Consider the following 17867-nt stretch of genomic DNA (forward strand, 5'->3'; position numbering starts at 1 on the left):
TGTTTCCATCTGTTACACGATACTACATCCTACTGAAGTTTTGACAGCATCTAATGACACACACTGTTGCTTTATGGCACATTCCATCATCTTCAGAGCTGCCAGATGATGTTTTCTTTTAACAACCCACTTCTTTAAAACCTGCTTTCTTAGAACATGTTACTTTTTAATCACAAGATCGGGCACCAACGGCTCCAGCAGCAGAACTGATGGAATAATGAATGAAGGGAGCAGGTAGGAGGAAGATACTTCTGCAGCAAGAAAGAAACCTGAGTAATGAGCTGTGTTTTAAAAGATATTTCTATTAAAAGGGTTTGAATAGGATGTAAGATTTTTATAATTGCATGCAAACAAATAACACAACAACAGCTTCTTACAAGATGAAGACGTCTGTCTTCCTTTTATAGCTCCTCTCAGCTGATTATCTAAAAAGTCTTGCCCATTTTCATGTACCAACATAGCTGAATATCATCAGGGAAAAAATAATAAGAAAATGTAACACTTGTAGCATAGACATGGGGGAGGGGTGTATGAAATAATGACTCTGCCCTAAAATGAAGTGCTGCTCCGCAGGATGTAAACAGAGAGTAATGAGAAAAGTTCTGAGTTTGAACAGATTATCTTTATAAATAGGATACAAATCTCATTGCATGCTTGTGAAACTGCATGAGGAAAGCATATTGCAATGAATCATAAGTCCAAAGGAAGTCAAACACTACAATATGGCACACACTCACAAACACGGGTTCCAGAGCCATCAGAGGGTCATTAGACACCCTGAGTAGAGTTGGTTCATTGTGTTATTGCTGACTGGCCCATAAGAAGGATTTGCTCAAAGTATGAATCTTTGTTTCTCACTTGCTTTCTATTCAGATAAGGTAAAAGGAATTTTTCAGTTTTCCAATAATGAAAAATAGCACTTGAGGGATATTACAGACGTGTCCTTGACCATTTTTCACTCGAACTGTTTCTGCATTAGAAGACTTTTTTTTTTTTTTTGACTCTTTAAAGTTTCAGTATTAGAAAGGCTCAGCAAACCACTACAAGGACAAGTAGGCAATGCAAAATATAATGGAGGCGCATTCAAGCCTGAGTCATCAAATATTTGCAGTATACTTGTGGAAATTGGCAAAGATTGAGTTAGCTTATAAACAACAATATGGTGTCATTTTTATTAAAGTAAAGGAGGAAACTGAGAGGAATGAAAGCTGAGTTGTTTTTCTTTGGGACAGGTAAGTGCACTTTATGTTATCCAGCATTTATTACCTGGACTATTGCTGTCAGGGGATCTTGTAGGTCCTGAATACTCCACCTCTCAGTAAATATAAAAGTCCAGCCAGAGCTGTGAAGGTTTGAGGCTTAAAGAGATGAAAAGCCTTCAGAGTCCTCCAACAAAGAGAGAGCCAAAGAATGTTTGCTTTCAGTGTCGATTTTGTCTCGTTGTCCATCAGCAACATTAAATGCAGTATGCTTCTAGTTCAATACAACTAGCAGGTTTATTTGCAGCTGTGCTGAACAACTAATGGCTTTCAGTGTGTGACCGTTAATTCAGGAAATATTGCAAGTGCAAAGATTACACTTATTCAGGATTTGGAGAAGAGCAAAAAGATTTCACCAAAGGATCTATTTATAGCTATTTTACATATGCACTGCAGCCTGAAATTTCCAAGACATTATTCAGAGGGGCTGCATGTAAGAATGCTAATGTTTAGTCCAGTCGGGATATTGTGCAGCTCCTCAGTCAGCTCTGTTATCTCAAGTCCAATTAGTGCACCAAGCAGGCCGTTGTTTTTTTTACATGAAGCATTTTGTCTTTAAATTCCCTCCTAATTTTTCTTGTCATTTTTTTTCATGCATTTGAACTCTTCTAGATTTAAGTAAATAAATACATACATTTATGCATTTACATGTATGTACTACTATCAACTGTCAGATAACCGAGCCATTCACATGGTAAAAATATAGATAAATATTGTGTGTGCATGTTTATTCTGGGCCTTTAAAACATTTATGTGTCTTGCAGATAGAGTGGATAGACAGAAACTAAAGATTTCTGCAGTAGATTTTCAGACCGAATCTATGTTATAACAAACCATGATGTTTTTTGCCAAGTACTTTTAATGCCTAAATTTAACCAGGTGACATATAGCACCAGTCAAAGATTTGGACACACTTTCCCATTAAATCCAGTGGGAAATTGCCTCCAATCTTTTGACTGGCACTGTATATGTCCAAACACAACCAGACAGTGAGTGACGGTAACAACATGGAGAAACTGAAAACAAATTTAAAGTTTAAAACAAAAGTTAAGTTTGAGAGCATTGGTAAGTATGGAGGACAGTCAAAGTATCTGTTTAACTCCACCTACACAGCACCTGCTACAATTATTTCATGCTGTAAAGTTTAATTTTGCAACAGTTTGTTGACATACTGCGAGACTACATGGTTATTTACACAAAAGAGTAAAAACTATGCCCCAGTTTGCAAACCAAATTATTATGTTTCATGGCAGCTCCACAAACTTCTCTGACTTTTTGCTGTTATCACAAATAAGTCTGGCTTACCTTCGGAAATAAGTTATAAACAAAATATTGTAATTTGCAGACTTAACTTTTTGCATCCTGCCCTGTTTCTTCTGCATTCCTGTATTCATCTCCACTTGACTAGTATGTGTAAAAAAATAACTGCTGTCTATGTGCAAAACCAGCTTATAGGACAAGGTTGAACACAAGAATTAAGTTTTACTGACTCCATAATCACCCTCAGAGTTCCTTCACTTACACTTTACCCACACACTATGTCCAGAAACACACATATAGTTTGACTCGCAAGACTCTGGGATTTAATGCAAATATACCACAGATTTCTCTTCACTTCTTACAGCTGTTAAAAATAATATTAAGTGCTGTACGTCACTGCTGTAGTGAAAGTTAGAGGAGGTCAGATGGATTACTAGTAAAGTCAAAGGTATATTTTGCATAGCACATTACCAGTTATGTGAACTTGTATGTGGTTATGTTTTATTCTAAATAGGATAGGATAAAATTTTTATTTTAGCTTTAGCTGATTAAATGTTTCAAAATGTAAAGGGGAAAAACTGTTGCTTTCAGTGCTCACTGTTTCATAGTGTATTTTTCACTTATAGATAAACCCACTGACAGTTATTTAAATTGAAAAATATTTTCAAGTCAGTGCATTTTGGCCTTTGAAGTCAGTAAAAATCTTACATTTGTGCTGACTTCAAAGGCTCACTGCTCTGTGTCACTTCCAGGTTTTTGTGACACTTTTGTGAGAGACCTTGGAGGATGTTTTTTCATGCCGTATGTGGATATGGTCAAAGTGGTTCAGAAGCTTCGGATAGTTTTACTTTTATTTAAAGCAGCATAACTCCACCACCAAAACACAGTTGCCTGATGAACATGGAGTATGACATGGAGCCCAAGCTGGACCTGCAGTCACCTGACACAAATCTTCCATTTGATGCTGATATACCAGTGGATCTACAGGAGGTTAGCAGACTATGGTTGTTGTGTTTACAGCTAGTTTCTGCTTCTCCAAAGTCACAGTCCCCATTTTATGTAAGCATTAGCATAATTTTCATACCAAAACAAAATTTAAAAAAAGTTGAGTAAATAAAACAAAGTGGCATTTATCTGCATGTTAGTTGCACCCTTTTAACTCTGCACATCTTGGATCATTTTATTCAGAATATACCCTTTGCAAAGTAGCATTTCTGTACAGCGCATGAAAATCCATCTATGAAAAAAAATCTGAATTGTCTGACTGTTTCATTTGAAATGAAGGACTAGAATGAATAACTCTAACTTGGTCTTCCTCACTCCCACACTGCTGTTCCCCAAAGTGCCACTCTCTCCAATTGCTTGGATGCATTGGGCAACAAAAGAAAAGGTACCTATGAGGTGAATACAAAAGGGTAATACCCACTTCAAACTTCTCTTCTAACTAATCCCTTCATGCTTTCAACTTTCACACAGTGAAAGTGTACTGCTGACACCTGGATGCTTAGACTACCCACTCAGCCAGCCTTTCTGGGACAGACTTCACCACAGAGTAGTAACAACGGATTGGAGAGAGGAGATTATTCACTCAAAAAAAAAAGAGGAAAAACTATATATTTGTCTGCACTTTTGCTTTGCGTGTTGTTCTCTGTTCCATTGTTCTGTGTTTTAAAAGACAGGCCTCCTGCTCAGACAGGTAGCATTTTTGCTTGCAGCTGTCAGCTACTGAATTTTGGCCACAAAAGATCCAACAACCCTCAGTTGTAAAATAGGAGGTCTGTGTGGTTGCTCAACACGTGGGTGATGATTTTGTGACTGAAGCTATCACTTTTCCATTAAAGAAACCATTTTTGGCAGTATCCCAAAGAGATTTCTGAGTGGACAAAGTGAAAAACAATCCCATGGGATACAGAAGGCTCAGGTGCATTGAACCTAACTTGTTTTACAACAGTGATTTTAGAAATTTCCCCCTGCTGAGACACGTGAACTATGACAGGCCCTTCATCTTTTGGTCTTGTTTTTTTTTTTTTAAAGTTTGTGTCAAAATCTAGTTTATATTTGGGGTCATTTGTTGTATCTTTGTTTTTATTTAGTTATCAAAGTATCTTGGTTTGTCTGTGATTTACTTCTGAAAAAATATAAAGTTTAATATGTATTTTCTTAGATATGTACTTTTTTACATGGAATATATGTTTTAATGCAGTTATTTACAGAAATTCATAGAAACATGTTCAAGTCAGTGACAGACACCCATGATGAGTTTACTATCAAAGAGTCAAAATTATAATTTGGTGGTGCTGAAGGAGATACTCGTGTTGCTTTCCAGTAAACAACAAGGTTAACAGGCATTGTGTTTTAGGGCCTTTTGTAGAGTTTTAAAATCAGCTGCTACTCATGTCTTTGACTGTGATGCTCCTGTAGTTAGGAAGTTACTCTAAAAGATCACTTTTATATCTTGGTGGGGTATAGGGTGGTTGGAGGAGAGGAGGAAAGGGGGAGGGTGAAAGAGAGTGGGGGTGGGAAAGGTGGGGATGGGGTGAGTGGTCGATGGTGCTGGCTGTCTGGGGAAGACTTGGTCCTCCTGGGCTCTGTCTTTTCTTTTGAGGAGGTGGGGGAGTTATTTTTTTTATTTACTTATTTTAGGAACTCCTGATGATTGTCAGCTTTGCTTTTCTGTAAAAGTCATGGGAGATTCTCTGTTGTCTTTCTGTACAGGTGTAGCAGTGTGTTGTCTGGCGTTAGGTTGGATTGAGGGATCGTTGCCTTCCATCTGTTTTATCTTTGTTTCCTCTTTCTTTTTTCTACTTTTCTTTTAACGTCTGTTAACTATCCTCCTTTTTTCTGTCCCTTCCGGTCAGGACCTGCAAGATTATGTAAATTCCATAATTCAAAATACATAAATAAGATTTAAAAATAATATTAAATACATAAATAATAAATGAATGAAAAAAAATAATGATATATAAAAATGTCTGCCTTATACCCATAATGCGCCCCTTGGCAAAGCAAATTTGTTCAGAGCAACACAACAGCCAGACCATCATTCTGCTGCCACACTGCTAAACAGGACAAGTTAAAAATAATAATAATAATAATAATAATAATAATAATAATAATAATAACTTGGTGGGGTAATTTAGGTATTTTGACTTTCTTTAGTTGCTTTTAAACTTTTTTTTAACAGAGTGGAGGTGTTTTGATGATGACAATAGGTCCTCTGTGATACTGATTGCCAGAAACATAAAGATGTTCATCTGCTCCACCTCTGCTCCATGTAGACAACACTGTATTTTTATCTCCTTTTGTTGAAAATCAACAATCAGCTCCTTGGCTTGACATTTAGAAGCAGGTTGTTCTCTACAAATTAATGTTATAGCTTTTCTCCCCATAATCACTTATTATTCATCACTGTTTGCTTATTTTTTTTAAAGGTAAATATTCAGATTAATTAACTGTTGCCTTTATGAATAAACCAATCTGGTTCTGGCGTTGTTGAGCAGAGGCGGAGTCAGAGGGGTAGCCAAGGGGGCAGTGGCCACCTCTAAATTCTCAGGTGCCATCTCACATGATTGACAGGCCACTGGAGGACAGAAATATCTGCCCAGACCTGCAGGGATCACAAGTATGATTACACCAGTTTCATTTTAAAATATTTTCCTGATAAGCCATCTTCTAGAAATATTGATATTTTGTTTCACATTTCTAGAAGAGATTTTTGTCCCTGTGCAAGTACAACAGCCTAATGTAAGGCTATTAATGTGATAGTATGGCAGGAAGAAGTTGTTGTTTGTGTTACCAGACAAACAGCTGGTGGTGGTGACATTTTGAAATAGGTAAGAGCCAGCTTGAGCTCTTTCTGTCTTGGTAAGATGCATCACTATATTATATTGCTCTCAAGTTGAATCACCTGTGTGTACCTTTGCTATTACCTGTGGCCCGCTTTAAAAGCCTGGGTTCTCCACTATGATTCAAAGGCCTCCCCAGGCCTCACATTTATCCTGGGTGGCTCATTATTAGGGCTGAGCTGGAATAGCACATATTAATTACTATCAGAAATTCATCAACATTATCATGAACAATAGTTTGACACCAAGAAATATGCAGACAAAACAGTTAAACCTTATTTTAGTATTTTAGCTCTTCTCCAATGACCACTCATGACATATTTAGAATTGATGGATTCCTTGAAATCTCGATTTGTGAGGATGCCACTGTCATCGCTCTATCTGGACAACTGAATTCAACAGACCTCAAAAACTGTAACAATAGGACTAAATGCATGCACATAATTTTACAGATGGTTAAAGTTAGTTAAATGAAACAGAGAAAAAATATATTTCATCTGGCCATTATGACTTAACATTACCCTGATATTTGTGGCAAACATGTAGATAACTGCTGAGACCTCGTGGTTATTTCGAATATTTCTGTGAGATCAGGTTGGTTGATCCAAATTATTAATGTAAAAATGTTTAATTTCTCATGTTTTGCTCATGTAACCAGTTATCACAGCAGTGTATATGAGTGTGAGTGTGTGTGTGTGTGTTAGAGAGAGAAAGTCAATCATTTCCTTGCTTAGTATATGAGCCACCTGATAAAAAGTCTAGCTCCTCCACTGTTATTGAGTATATGTTACATATGGACTCCATGGAGACAAGGGCAGGTTAACTATACTTTATTATACAGACAGAACACAAGGGAAAGGTCTTACTCGAACCGAACCGAAGGAGACGGTTGGAGGGACTGGAACCAGGAACAGCGAAGGGGTGAGTCTATGAAGTATTCAGGATTAAGGTCCGACAGGGAATGACTGTGGTGCTGGTGTATATAAGGACTGGTGAGTCAATGGGGAACAGGTGTGACTGGTTGGGTTGATTGGAGAGCTGGGATCAGGGACAGGTGTGGAGGATCAGGGGAGTGCTGGAGGAGAGGCAGGACCGACTGTGACAGTATAAAGATAAAAAATAAAAACTCAACAAATGTCTGGGTCCTAATAAATGCAACACAACCAGCTTGGAAATAACACTGGACACTGACCAGGAAACCTACCAAAAGCTTTGGCAAGGAGAGGAGAAAAATGGAAAGTTCTGCAAAGGAGAATCGGGAAGTTGGATGCAGGTGGGCAAACTGGGAACCAAAAGCACTTTCAGAGAGACAAACTTGAGACTAAAAACAAACACTGGTCACACCAGATGGGTTGAAGAAGGCTAAACAAAAAGGAACCAAGGACAGGATTCATGCTTTGATTGCTTGTAGATAAAATTGTAATAATCTTTCATTGGCAGTTTCTTTGATGACCAAATAGCTTATTAGCTTTTGCCAATTTATTTGCTTTCAAACAATGAGCAACATATTGAATAGAAAGGCTTAGAACAGATACATCATATCTTGTCTGAAATTCAAAACCAGAGAGACCAGATTTGAAGATGTGAGAGCCGCTGCAGCCAGAGAGAAACTGTAGCAGCTGACCTGACCTGACTGTAGCAACCTCTCCAGTGTCATGCAAATTCATGCTTCTCATCAGCTAGTTCAGAGTTCAGTTCTCACAAGTTAAAATTAATAGTTCACGTTCATAGTTCACCATTTTAATTTTAAACTAGTTTGAAGTTCAATTCTGTTTTTTGGAGGTTAGAAGTGAGAGTGAAAGACTGGACTTGAGCCAGAAAAGAAATTAAAGTGTAGTGTCTTGCAATGAAATCAAATATGCTAGACCTTAAATTCTATCATGCTGAAATAGATATGTATCTAAAAAAGATGGAAAAAAGCAAAAAAAACCTCTTCAAACTAACAGCCTTTCATTTTTTATTAATTGGCTATTATCAGCTCACCTCTTCCCTTAAAGCAAGAAAAAAAAGCTGTAAAATGTAGAAATATAATAAGATGTCTTCTCACACCACATATTTTCAAATTAGTAGTTGATGAAGATGACTTGTTTTTTTAGGTGCAGTCAGACACAATTTGGGCAAATATGTTAGAGTTCATTTTCCGACAGGACATATATTCCAGTAAAACATTTCTTTTCACCTGTGCTTGCCATTTTAAAGCACTGGAGGGGCTTTGCTGGTTTGTTATGCTTGGGTGTGCAGTGCATTATGGGTATGGTTGTGTGACGTACATAGGCAGTGGCTGCAGCTGAACCTCTCAAATTCTAAACAAGTTCATCTCAAGTCATTTGTTTGCAAATATGTTTCATTCAGTTCAACATTCACAGAAAACAAACATGTTTAATGAACACGTTCTTTTGAACTTGTTCGTGCACTGAACCTTAACCTCTCACCTCTCTTCTATACCAGCAAGAGTTGGTCAAGATTTCTTACCATTGTTTTAAGACCTTCCAGCATCAAGTGGGCACTGCACAGCAAAACATCAAAGTGAATGCATCTATGCATCGGTTGATAGCCAATTAGCAGAAAATATTTGCCTCAGGGCACCTTTGTAAGTTCATTTTAAACTGAGCATTTAGGGTCTATTTTTCAATAATATGTGGAAACTTTAATTGTCTGCTAGTAGATTAGTTCTCCGTTTTTCTGAGAAGAGAACAGGACCCAAAGTTATATAAAAAAAGAACTAAACAAATAAGTTTTGTCATCTGAGAATAATGCAGTGACGGGAAATAAACAGTGAAGCATGCTTGAGCTCCTATTCAGTCTCTTTATGCCAATGCTTGACAATCTCCATAAAATGACATTTCGGAGCGCAGAGCTCATACAGACTGCACGCTTTCACACAAACAATTACACAAACCACAAGAACCACAACAAGAATTCACCTTGGGCTTAACTTCTACCATAAAGTTTTCCTGTTTTCAGTGCATTACACATTTTATTTATTTATTTATTTATTTATTTATTTATTTATTTAAAAGGGACCATGCATATTAATGGACATAAAAAATGTAAATATGCTTGAATTAGCCTGTGGCTACTTTCCATCTGTAGTCTCTGGCAGATCAAGGAAATACAAAAGCAGTGTACAACAATAATGACCGAGAATCAAAGACAAAAAATCACCCTCACAATCCTACAAGTAAAAGAATAGTCATTGGTGGTTACATGTCTGGTTCCTGCATTCTGTGCTTCAGATGCTGTCATTTCTGAAACGGCTAAGTACAGGGTACATAGAAGGTCAGCTTAACTGATTCCTGGGTGGTGTATTACATCATCACACATAAAGTATTTGTCACAAAAAAAGATAAATACCTTAATCTGATTCTAAAGGCAATTCAGAAAAATGTGTTTACAACTGGTGCAGATCATCTGTCCTATCACACTACAGGGGTCATTAGCTCTGGTTATGAGCATGACTGCTTTGGTAGACATCAAACGTGGGCCTTATGTCATTATTCTGAGCACGACTCAGTTTACTGACTCCTCATCTGATTCCACTTTCCCTCAGGTGTGCCCAAGAGGAGCTCATGTTGCTCATGGGGTCATTGAGGAATACACACCTGCACCAACATGATAAGACTGCAATTCAGGAAATAACTTCACAAAAAAGGTTGTTTATTCACAAGTGATGGTAAGAAGGATCACAAGATTGACATCATGTAATTGGATTGGGCACAGAAATACCGACCCACAGGGTGATGGGGTTCAAAGTGAAACTCAATTTAGAGTTCAGTCTTTAGTCTGAAGCTTTTAAAAGTGACCAAAAAAAAGCAGATAAAATGAGATCCTTCCAGAAGATGACAAATTTCACTCCTCAACCCATAGTTCCACCTGCTGCTCCTTCATGATTGTGCTCATTTGTCAGCGCATTCACAAATGTGCGGAGTAAATGTGTAAGTGTAATGGGATATGGTCACAATGGCTTTGCATTTGTCATATGCTATGATGTTTCCATCATGCCTGTGCGTGGAGAACACCCACACAGATATTTCCCAAGTGAAATCCAGTCACAGAGGCAGAAAAATTAGTTCTCTGAGGCAGAAATTGAGACATAAATAATGATGTTGAACCAGAATAAACAATTATTATTTAGCATCTGACATAATGGGGTTTTCAGGTCTTGTCTGCTGTTGTCACTGTTGTTGCAGCCTTGGCAACTGCAAAAAGAATGGATGGACGGATGGATGGGTGGATGGGTGGATCAAGTAAGAGGCTAAAAAAAATTACACATTTTCAAGGTTATTCTAATAAGCATCAATAACCAAATTAAAACAACTATTTTTCATGCTAGAAAGAGATCCTATAATCCAGTTAATGAATATTAGCAATTGGTCTTGTAATTGTTGCTTCCAGTTACTGCATCAGATATTGTTTAGGTAATCAACATAATGAAAATAATTGAAACGCCTATTAACTCATTTCCATAGTTGTTTATAGACATTGAACTGTTTAATTTTAGTAATGACAATAACACAAGTCAGTCTGCCTAATTACAAGTTGGATATAACAATAAACAGTTATAATCAGTAAATAAATCTAGTGATTAATTGGGTGAAAATATAAGAGCCATATAATAAATAAATAACAGTTGTTGGTAATATTTCTACCCTAGCTTAAATTAAACCACATGACTATTTTCTCCTACTGTCTGCTATATATTAGAAAATAGATTTGTAAAGAGCTATAAAGCTTAAATAGGCTCAGATTATCACAGACGTCCTTGAAGCACAGTTGGAACTAATCTTTTATATACACAGGTTCAGTGGGTGAAGAGTAATATCTGAATATTTTTTCCTCTGCTTAGTGCTTTAACATTATGATTAAACGGATGTGGATAATCAGTTCTGGTTTAGACAGGACCATGGCTGTGTTCGCTGACATTCCTCTGTGTAAGCTCAAAAGCTCAGCATGAAGCTACAGTAAGTGTCTGAATCAATCAAGCATATATTCTTAGCAGGCTATTAACTGAATAGTGCAGCAATAGCTGGCCTTTATAAAGTCGCCATGACAAACTGTCTTTGCAGCAGAATCGCTGACTTTTATTTGAACATTTGAACCTCCTTGAACGTTTGAACTTTCCTGGGACTTACCATCAACATAACTACACATTAATCTGGCTGACTATCTGCTGTGATAGATCTGAGGATGAAGGTCAATAATGTTTGTGCTAGTAAGTTTAGCATGTTTTAGATGGATTTTCTTCACCATCTGTTTATTTGGGGGGTGGTTTGTATGCTGCAGACATGTTCAGTAAAGACTGCTCCTCTGTAAAGCAGTGGCAGTATGAATCTATGCTGCCCTCCTGTGGTGTTTTTTAATGATGGCACTTTAAAAATCATTGGCTTTGTGTCATATTGTTTCCATCTGCCCTTGGGTCTCTGGGACTTGATGTGCCATTTGGGTGACTTGTTTATTTGTGCTCTAATACTGGCATAACAGTTTGGTTCTGCACTTTTAATCAGCAGTGATTTAAAAAGTATTATTTCCATCAAAAATCTGCGCTTGTACTGTCCTCACTTGCCGTAGGCTCACTCAGTACTCTCCCTATCCCTCCTGTCAAATCGCTCATTTTTTTCTTAATATTCTATCTATTTTGCTTTCTAGATCTTTCTGAAACTTTTTTTTTTTTACCTCTGTTGCCAGCAGCTGTCCTAAAAAGGAAGCAATTACCCTTTAACCCCTGACCTAATTCACTTACAACCTCCCTCTCATCCAAAAAGTCTGAATTTTGTAAAGGCAACTAAGAATTTTTCTGCTCTGATACCCACTATCTGTTTATCTTTAAGTTGCATGACATCAAACAGCAGAAAATTTACTTTTTTGTTTGTTTGTTTGCTTGTTTTTTCAGAATGCACCCAGAAAATAAAGTTTTCCATTACTTCTAACAAAAAGCCTGTCAGATTCAATATGTTTGTTCCACATAAATGCTCTGCTATCTGCTCAGAAGTACTTCCATTTTCTACAGCTCTCACTCTGTTAGTTTGATACTTTGACCCAGCAGATGTGCATTGTTGACCTGGTGATCTCGGGAGAAAGAAAAACAATGAGCCTGTGAACATTGCTAGTAGCAAAAGTTGTCTTACATTCAGAGAGAAATCATCCCCTTTCTCTTTCTTGACACTTAGAAATATTGCCAACTGATGCTAAAACTGTCTTAAATCTTTTTTTTTTCATCAACATGACAAAACAAAAACAAAACTTCTGATTTTTTTCTGTGTATTTGTTTAAAAGGAAAGAAAAAAGATGTAGCATTCCAATCTTTTAAGAAGTTCATAGTTGAGTCACCCGCTTGGATATGACACAGGGATTTGGGGATTTTCTGACATTCTTCTCTGCAGATCCTCTCAAGCGTTGCTGTGTTAGATGGAAGGGCAGCGGTGCACAGCAGTGTTTAAATTTATTCAGAAATGTTCGATTGGGTTGAGCCATGTTTTCACATTGTTTCTCTTAAGTCACCTCATGTACTGCCAATGCTTCACGTTTTGGGTCCTTGTCCAGTTGGAATTTGAGCCTTAAACCCAGTCAAAGGTCTGATGGAGCAGAGTATTACTTTTCATTAATGATATCATTGTACTTTGCTCTGTTCAGTTTCTCTCAACCTCGACAAGTCAAACAAATTTTTTTTGTTGTTGTTTTAGAAAATAAGGGGATGTAATTTCAGACTCCTTTACTGTATAGGTGCTATTTTTACAGTAAGCAGACTGACTGGTCGGGAGCTCTAGCTGTTCATCAGTTTCCTGAAGCAGCAGCCATAGTAGTATCAGATGCAGATGGAAAACACAGCAAACATCATCCTGAAGTGTTTGCATATGAACAAAGTTTTCATAAGAGAGCTGGAAGGAATATGTTGGTCAGTCATGGAATTAACATATGTCCCATATTCAAAACCAAACTGGGCCCATTATCCTTTGTTATTTTCCTTTCATTCAGTTTTGCAGTTTCCCTAACTCTATCACTAGCTGTTAGTTCTGGTTCTAGTTCATCATTATACAGTTGCTGGGATAGGCTCCAGCTCACCTGCGACCCATATGGAATAAGCGGTCAAGATAATGGATGGATGGGATATATATATATATATATATATATATATATATATATATATATTTCATAGTGTTAACTTTTTTTTAAGTTAATCTGTCAAACTGTTTTTTACTATGTTTACTTGGTGCTGGAATAAGACAGACAAGGTCCACTGTTTATACATATCTGAAACTTGACAGAAGCTGCCTGTGAGCTCTGCGAGCTTGCATGCTGGCAGTACCTTTAGGCTCATGGTGGTAGCTCAGGAGGTAAAGTGATTGTCCTTGAATTGAAGGGCTGCTTAATACTGAACCCTGCATTTGACCCCCCTGTGTGTTTTCAACTTGTAAGTCACATTGGATACAAGTGGATGTTAAGTCAATGTAATATAATAATGCAGACTAAATGGCTCTGATGTAAATTTCCTGCTGTGAGACCTTGTGTGCCTTTCCTAATTATGTCAAATCGGCTAAATGTAACACAGCTGGAGTGCAAGTGGTAGAAACATATCAAAGGTGATGTGCTAAAAATGTTGCCACTGGAAGCACCTTATCTTACAGATGTTAGTGGCAAGTCTAGTAGTCTTACAGAGCTGGTGTGAATGCTTAAGTCTTCCTAATAAATTCAGTATACAATCCATTTTCTATACCTACTTAATCCTATTCAAGGTCATGGAGGGCTGCAGGCGATCTACAGCAAAGAGAACTGGACAGATCACCAATCCAGGGCAGAGCCAATGAGGAAAACTGTGCACATGCACTTTAAAACCACTAGTCCTTTTAAAGTGGCACTGGGAGACACACAGAGGCACCTGGCAAGATTCAAGAGCCTTCTAGTCATGAGGCAATAGAACTAAATGCCACACCAACTTGCCATGCTTATCATTTTGAAGCACTGAAGTCAAGTTAAACACACTCCAATTACATAAACTGATTTTTACACTATTAAAGAATTGTTTTTGACTGGAAATAGCATGTGACCATTGCCTTAAGAGATTATTTTATACTTTTCCACTAATAATGTCCAAAATTATTCACATCCCTTCTCTTTCATCACAGTAAAAGCCTTTCTTTAAAACAAATTTACTAACAAGCTTTCTGCATGTCACAACTAGAGTTTTAGATCACTCAAACCACTTCAGAATATTAACATGATCCAAAAAACAAAAACAAGTGAGGAAATAGTCATTAAGTTGTGGAAAAAGAAAATAACCACACAAAGGTTGTGTTAACATACTGCTGCACACTGACAGACAGGAACATTCTGCAGTGGGTTGCTAAAAGATCATAGTGGATAATCAGATCAGAAGTGCCAGGTGCATTTCCAGAGCCCACCTACTCGTGCACTTTTCTCCACCCTTCCCTCAGGCAGACCAACAGACGGAAAAAGGGTTGCCTCCCTTGGTTGCTGTGCAGTCTTTTCAACCTCTGCTGACTAACTACAATCATTTATATCATATCTGTTTGGCATCATAAGACAACTGTTTATTTCATGCCATGCTGCAATGTGGAATGCTGCTGAACCAAGTTTCATCATAATGTTGTCTTACTGCAATGACATCAAAGTATCCAGCTACATCTCTCTAGGATGCATTGCTTCAAGCTGTTATTATGTAACAGCTTTAACGATATATTTTTAAGTTATGTTGGTATAAACATAGCTAAATCCAGCTGTTTTTAAAGTGCAGAGCAGTCTTTGTGGCAACCCACAGAGCATCTGTCATCATGAAGTGCTCTGAGAGGCTGGTGATGGCCCACACGAGGAACATCATAAACATCAGTGTGGAACCTCACCAGGATGCATACAGGAAGAACGGTGCACACACGGTGGCAGCTGTCGTCCACCAGACTCTTACTCATCTGGAGGAGAGGGATGTGTATGTCAGGCTCCTCTTCCTGGATTTCAGCTCAGCTTTTAACACAATCATCCCTCAGACCCCAGTGAACAAACTAGTAGTGCTTGGGTTTAAATCGTCTCTGTGTAACTGGGTGCTGGATTTTCTTACAAACATATCACAGACTGTAATGATCCACAATCACCTCTCTTCACCAATCACACTCAACACAGGCTCCTCACAGATATGTGTTTAGAGCCGCTGCTGACATGTGACTGCACAGCCACAAGCCTGAGTTGTAATATTCAATAATATTCAATATATGTCAAATATGCAGATGGCACTGCCATGGTGGGACTAATATCCCACAACGATGAGTCATCATACAGACAGGAAATCCTCCTACTGTTGAACTGGTAAAGAACAAACAACCTCTGCTTAAATGTCACAAAGACCAAGGAGCTGATTGTGGGCTTCAGGGAGAGGAGCCACCACCACCCTCTCCTCCCCTCTGCATAGCAGGCACAGCAGTTCAGGCAGTGTCCAGCTACAGGTACCTGGGCTTGCACATCTCAGACAACCTCACCTGGACCACTAACATCACCAGCATAGTGAAAACAGCACACCAACATCTCTACCTCCTGAGGAAGCTCAATGCTGCTGGACTTCTACGTGTGTGGGTTGAAGAGCATCCTGATGCAGTCCATCTCAGTGTGGTTTGGCAGCTGCACAGCAATGGACAAGAAAGTACTGCAGCGGCTTGTTAAAACAGCTGGCAAGATCACAGGCCTCCATGAGCAGGGGTGACTCTGCCCATTCTTCTCATAGACTGTTTACCCCTTTGCCATCAGGCAGGAGACTGAGGAGCATTAAGGTCAGAACCTCCTCGCTAAGATCCAGTTTTTTTCCATTGAGGCTGTCAGACTTTTAAGCAAATCAGTGCAAATCTTTTAACTGACACTATGTTTTAACGTATACACTTTAGTTTTTAAGTATTCAACTTTTTTTTTTAACTGGACACTTTGTTTTAACCTATTTGTTTATTCATAGTGGTGTTTATTTTTCTTTGGCATATTTTGTGAAGTCTCCAGGCGTCTTTTGACAAATCTCATTCTCTTCAGGTTTTTGACATGTAGGAATGACAAATAAAAACATTTGAACCTTTTGAACCTGTTGGCAGCATGTAAAAACAACATATGTGAGCCATACATATCTGATCAACAACAAAAAGCTAAATGAGAAAGTTTAAAAAATCTTGGAGGGCAAATTCTTATGATTTAAAAGTACTTGCTGTCTGTTCAATTTATACCCAGTCCATGATCTTCCCAAGGTCAAAATACCTTTCAACCCAAGCAGCTCCATAATCTAACACTGAATTAATGAAGGTAGAAAACAGTAGATGCAAGCTCACAGAAGGGTACAGTGCAGTCTATTCTCTGGAACTATTACAGAGGAAGTCCACTGGACCTTTTTATTTAAATCAGTGTTGAGTGTAGAGAGTGTCTCCTCCAATAAAACACAAGGCAGTGTAGTAAACTGCATAAACCGACTTTCAAGTATGCCTCCATAAAAGGCTCATACATTTAGTCATTTATGTAAATTTCGGCTTTGGTTGTACAGATAAAGTGACAGCAAAAACAACTATTGCAGACAGAGACTAAATTGTACCATTATGAGACTATAAATGTCGTCACTGTATCTGGAGGGCATGATCACTGCTGTGGCATTGTTCTGACAGCTACATGTGTTAGATTTCTGGGTACAGTTACATCCAAATGTTTGGACACCCCTGGTTGAATTTTTTTGTTTCTTTAAAATATCATCCATGTAAAGATGAGCTGATTAATTTCATTAAATATTTCATATATTTTTTAAGAATATTGCTTTTGCATTTTTATCTTTTGTTGAAGATAACTAAGAAGTGAGGGGGGGGCTTAAAAAGTTTGGACACCCATCTTTTTTTGTCAGCAGCTTTCAGTTTTGTGGAGACTGTGGAAGTGGAGGTAAAATATTTCACTTCACACCTTTTAAGGTAGTCCTAAGGTTGTGGGCTTTTGAGCTGTATTTGGGCTTATTTAACTACCCACACTAACAGAAATGGTTGTTTTTTGTTTTGTTTTTTTTCCAACAAAAGAAGAAGAAAAAAAAACAAATTTGTACTGAGTTGTTGTAAAGGCCTTGCCCACAGCCAAATTACTGATGCACGTGCAAGCTCACTAAAGCAAGTTTGGAAAGAATTAATAATATTATAAACTGTCATACACACAACACTGCTAATTAATAAAGCTGCTGGCACTGTCTCACTTAAAAATCTTTCTTTTGAATAAAAACTAAATAAAGACGAAAATAACAAGAATGCCCCGAAGTAGTAAATTAGCAGTACAAGTCAAGCTTATCTGAAAAGGATTAAAAGGGCAGAATGGCCCACAATTAAAGTCTAAAACACTCAATATCTACTTTACTTTAATGAGCATGACACTTCTAAAGACACTTAACTGTCTTTAAAGATAAGTTTAGTTAGTTAAAAAAAAAAACTAAGCAACTCTTTGAAGCAGCTGCTAAGGGAAATGTGCAACTACCATGTAAAACATCATAGATCAAAATAAT

This window comes from Melanotaenia boesemani, chromosome 19 (assembly GCF_017639745.1).
Source record: "Melanotaenia boesemani isolate fMelBoe1 chromosome 19, fMelBoe1.pri, whole genome shotgun sequence".
NCBI classification, from domain to species: Eukaryota; Metazoa; Chordata; class Actinopteri; order Atheriniformes; family Melanotaeniidae; genus Melanotaenia; species Melanotaenia boesemani.